The sequence below is a fragment of the Choloepus didactylus genome, chromosome 6 (genome assembly GCF_015220235.1).
Source record: "Choloepus didactylus isolate mChoDid1 chromosome 6, mChoDid1.pri, whole genome shotgun sequence".
Lineage (NCBI taxonomy): Eukaryota > Metazoa > Chordata > Mammalia > Pilosa > Megalonychidae > Choloepus > Choloepus didactylus.
The window spans coordinates 94,267,945-94,273,868 of NC_051312.1; positions in this window are offsets into that span (position 1 = coordinate 94,267,945).

Below are 5,924 nucleotides of genomic sequence, written 5' to 3' on the forward strand. Positions count from 1 at the left end.
CCATAGTATGTTGGACTATTATACATCCACTATAAATCCTGGTGTAGGATTATGTTTAATAAATTTGAAAAGGATTCACAATAAATATTTTGTGATCTTTCTTTAACCTATTAAGGAAAATTCCAAACAAATATAGTTTGGCAAATAGGCTATACCCATCACCTAATTCAAAAATTATCAACTTATGGCCAATCTTGTTTTATCTATGTACTTCCCCACTTACCCTTCCCCAATTATTTTGAAGGAAATCCTAGGCACCATTTTATTTTGTCCATGAATATTTCAATAGATATCTCTAAAAGACAAAAGATATGGACTATTTTTAAAAGCACGTGTTATATTACTATGCTTTCATGTCATCAACTCTCCTGTCAATGTTCAAATTTCCCTGATGATTTTATCAGTCTTTTTTTACAATTTGTTTGATTGCATCAGGATCCAAATAAAGTCCATACATTGCAATTGGTTGATCTTTTAAGTCTTTTTTGATTCACAGATTTCCCTAGTACCTCTTCCTATTTTTTTTTTTTTTCACCCACTTGTACATTGTGAAAGAGACAGTCATTTGTCTTGTAGTGTTTTCCACAATCTGTATTTTACTGATTGTTCCCTTCTGGTGTGGTTTAACATATTATTCTATGTCTTATATTTCCTACAAACTGGTAGTTCTAAAGGCTTTATGTGATACAGAATTGATTTTTTGTTTGTTTTTTGGCAAGATTTCTTTACAGATGGTATTGTGTACTTCCACCTGTCTTTGTGATATTATCAGCCTTTCACACTCATTGACTAGATTCGGTATTTCACTAGGGGTTGTACACTGGTGATATTCTAATTCTATCTTTCCTTCTTCATTTTTAATGAAATAGTTATATAAAGAAAAACTTCCTTTCATGAACTATTTGGTTACCTGAAACGGTAGGATAAATGTTTGATTCTTTCCTTTATTTTACCAGGTTTCAAAAGAATGAGTTGGTTTTCTATCATCCAAGGTGAACAATGAGGTGTTATTTATTTTCTTTTCAAGAATCATTATGACCTCATGCATTAAAATATATTTGAAGTATTTCATCCATTTCAGGTATGATGTTCAAATGATCCCATCTTTGGCCAGTGGGAGCATCTTCACATTGACTCCCATGTCTTTAATAGCCTTCTTGCTTCCTGGAATAACAAGATGTTCTAGACTCATCTTGAACTTATTCTAAGCAAGATCTGAAGTCATTCATTTCTTGAAGGAACCCTGGATCTTTTTTAGTGAGAAATGGTATGTAGAAATCACAATCTGGTTACTGGGAATTGCTCATCGCTACTAGGTTGGTACTGTTTCTACCTTTTTTCAATGACAGTACCAGGAAATATGTAATTTTTTTAAAAAGAAAGTTCATTATGGGTCTACATCTCTATTTCTAATTCAATATTTCTTAGCCTCATCAGTCTTTCATCTGTATCTCACTTCTTCCATTACAAATAATAAATACTATGGAAAAATGTTTAATGATTTTAAGACAAATATTCATAATATCTATTTTAGTGGAAAAATAAACAATCATGTGTACATATACCAAAGATAAGCAAGGTTAGCTGTGCTAATTTCTTGATGATGAAATTAAAGATACTTTTTAGTTTCTTTTTTTCCCCTGCTTTTCATTATTTACAATATTTCCATAATGAACCCATTTTATTTTTGCTATGAGAAAAAATTTGTGAAAAACAAAAAATAAACCAGATGGTATAAATTATAATATAGTAAACTGTCTGCCAATCTTATACGTGAGTAGAATAATGATAATCTATTACATCTGTGGAGTGCTTTACAATTTACAAAGCATTTTACATCCATTATCTTCCATGATCATCACAATAGCACTGTTGTGTAAAATGACAGGAATATTGTTTTATAGATAAGAAAATTGCAGTTTAAAAAGATCACATATGATGGAATCAAGGCTAGAAAACAGGGCTCCCGATTTCTTGGCCAATATCCTCTCCCCTGCATAATATCCATCTCTAGATGATTGTTACTATGCTATTGCTTCACAGGAAGACAGGAAGGCCCCACCATTTAGAAAAACATATCCTACCTGCTGCTTAGAATGCTATTCTTAGAACTCTCTTTCTTGAGCATGAGATTTGGAGACTCATGAAAATGTTAATACTTTTTTCAATTTAACTTTTATTTTTATCAAAGTGCTTCATTACATAATTTCTAAAATTGAGTATTCTATAAGGATTTTAATGATAAACAGCTGTCCCTGGCCCCACAATTCCCCATCCAGCTCCTCCTAATTTTCCTTATCCCTAGAGGCAACCACTTTCAACAATTTTAGCTGTTCCCTCTGATTTTTTATTTCCAACTTTCTAAATAACCTACATCTATTGCTATTTCTTGAGTTTTAAATTCTTAGATATTAGCAATAGACTATTATGGAAAATGTTAATTTAACTGTCTTTTTTTCTCTTTCCACAGACAATTCCCCTTTCCCCATCCTGTCAGTATACTTACATTGTAATTTTTCATTAAATTTATAGTTAGTGTTTACATCATTATAAACCACGTATTGTATTATGATTTACTCTCTTGTACTAATTTGTGTTTTTGCATTTCATATTTGCTCTGTGTTTTAGGTACCCATCACTATTTCATCCCCAAACTTCTACCAAATTATAAATTTTCTCTCAACACATCAAATCTATCAAGTAATTTGTCAATTTCTTTGCTTTCCTCATGCTTACTTTGCTTCCTTTACTTTCCTTGCCTTTCTCATTGAAATGCCATTTCCTTTTGTCTAAACTGCTCCAAAATGTGCTAGGCAGACTTGCACAGCTATTGTACTAGCCTCTTCCTCCACTGTATTCCTGGGAATTTTATTGGATCTGACTCCTATATCTGTACCGTTTCTTTCAGGATCCCATGTCTTCCTCTCTCTTTATTTATTCTTCATACTGAGATTGAGTGTATGAGAAGTAACTTGATTTGCCTGGATATAGAATTCCAGGTTGGGAATTAATTCCCTTGTAATTTTAATTACAGTGGTGGCTCCACTGTCCTCTTGCTTCCAGTGTTACTAGTGAGAAGTCTGATGCCATTTTGACTCTTTATCTTGTTTATGCTACCTGTTTCTGTTTTTTCTCCCCCTCTCTCCAACAGCTTTTAGGAACTTCTACTTTTCCTCCCTGTTAAGGAACTGTATGATGCTATGTCATGGTGTGGGTCTTCTTTCATCCAATACATTGTGTTGTTGCTGGGTTCTTTCGCTCTAGAACAACTGATAGTTTTATTTGAATTATTTCATTGATGATTACCTTGTTCTCTATTTCCAAAACTTCTCTTATTCAGATATAGGATCTCTAAGACTGTGTTTCTAATTTTTTAATCTTCTCTTTCCTATATCCCATATTTTTGTCTTTTTGTTCTACTTTTTGGAAGATTTTTTCAACTTTGCCTATCAGCCCATCTGTTGACATTTAATTTTTTCTGTCATATTTTTCATTCTAGAAGCCTGTTTTAGTTATTTGAATATTTATCTTTAAATAGCTTCCTGTTCTTGTTTCATGTGTACAATATCTTTATTTCTTTAAGACTATTAATGGCATGTTTTGTGAAATTTTCTACTGTTTCCTGCGTTGTCTCTATGTCTTTTAAGTTTTTTTTCTTTAATTTCTCTCAATTGTTATTTTGTTTTCTCATTTATCTTTCATATTAAGGGCTTCCCCCAGATAATGATGACTCATGGCTGTCTATGCACATTTAACTAAAAACTGATTGAAAAATTCCAGCGTGTACAAGCAAGACTAGTGGACTTCTCTGTGGGATGATCTGGCTGGGTCATTTCACTTGTGATTTCTTAATAGTATCTGTAAATCTTTTCAGGGGCCACTCAGTTTTGCCAGAAAGGAATATTCCAGTCCCTTCCTGGGGTGTACAAGGCTGGCTGCCAATGTTTTGTAGAAACCTGGTTGAGGAAGGCAACGGGAGGTAGTCTTGTCATTCATGTATAGATTTCATTCAATCCTCCTGTTCCTGTTTTCAGTTCACCATCTCTACTGTTAGCTTTACTGTTTTCCATGAGTCCAAAGTTTCTCACATTCATTCACTCTAGACAGAAAATCTCAAGTCTTCTCTCAGTGTGGGAAGGGGCAAGCACCCAGCTGAGCAGGTGGAGGAAGAAATCTTGAGGACTATTTCTTATACAGACATTCAACCAATCTTCCTATTTTCCACCCGCCCACACCCTTACTTTCAGAAGTAACTGGAACTCCCAGTTTCCAAGCTTTTCTGGGGTCCTGCAGTGAAAATCAGATAGCTTCTGGGCTTTTTCCACTGTTAGCTTAGGTTTCACTTTTTTAGGTCTGCCTAAGTCAATTATTTCTTGGCCATCTGCTTTATAGCTTCCAGAATGCTATTGTCTCCTCTCCAGTTCTTTTTCCTTTTGGGGCTTTTTATCATTTCGCTGTCATTTTAGTAATTAGGGTGGGAACAGAGGTAAAAGTGTTACCCTCCATGTGTAACAGAAATCAAAACCCTTCATCAAGGCCAGTGCTTTAAGAAGTTATTCTGTCACATCTAGGTAACAGTGGATGGTCTTGAGCTCCTTCTCTGAGAAGCCCTGGGGCTTTATTTCTTACTGCCCCCAGGGCTGTAGATGAATTCAGGAGCTTGAGTTGCCTCGTCTTTAAAATGCAGATAATAATGCCTGCCTTTCCAGTTGTGGTGAGGATATCTTGAATGATGTCTGTTCTGTATTTTTAGTTCCTAGTCCTTTGAAGAATATTAATAAATACAAGTTATAATTTTTATTATTATAATTACTGGCAGGCTGTGTTGCAGGGAAAAGAGCTCATTGGATTATTGAGGGAGATGGTAATGCAACATTAGGGAATTAGAGAAACCCCTTTTGCAAATGCTTTGCTGACAGGTCCTGGATTATAAAAAGTAATAGTAATGATGATGATAGCTAATATTTTTTAAGTGTTTATTATGTGTCAATCCCTGTGTGATGTACTTTATGTGCTATCCCAATTAAGCATCGTGACTACTCTACCCTATAAATAGGTAGGATTATTATCTTCATTTACAAATGAGGAAGTTGAGATGTGGAGATGTTAAATCACCTGGTCAATATCACAGAACAAAGATGTGGCACATCCAGCTTAAAACCACAGTTTGTCTTCGAGCTTAATACAGAGACCAGTGCTTCTCAAACTTTAACATGCTCACAAATCATCTAGGGGTCTTGTTACAGTGTGGATTCTGTTTTGGGGGTCTGGCATGGGGCTGAGATTCTGCATTTTTAACAAGATACCAGGTGATGTGCCGCTGCTGGACCAGGGACTGCACTCTGAGGAGCAAGTCCCCAGATTGGATGGCGTCTCTGACAGCCATATCACATGGAATCTAATTTTCCCTGGGCACATATGAAACCATGTGAACAGTAAGGGTGCAATCTCACTGTGTTCCTTCCCGAAGTGTATGAGCAGGACCACCAGAAACTCATTTCTCCTATCACACCTGCTCCCCAGGATTCCCGGTATCTCTCATATGAGCTCACAAACAGTTCTCGTTAGTGCTTTGGCTCCAAGACACGACTTTCCATCACCTTTGAAATCACTTGATGGTAGCCCTTCCCTGTTACCATTGCCTCTAGTGCTTTCTTTGATCATGCCATGCTTGGAGTTTTTTTTTTTTTAATTCATTTTATTGAGATATATTCACATACCATGCAGTCATACAAAACAAATCATACATTCGATTGTTCACAGTACCATTACATAGTTGTGTAGTCATCACCAAAATCAATCCCTGACACCTTCATTACCACACACACAAAAATAACAATAATAATAATTAAAGTGAAAAAGAGCAATTAAAGTGAAAAAGAGCAATTAAAGTAAAAAAGAACACTGGGTGCCTTTGTTTGTTT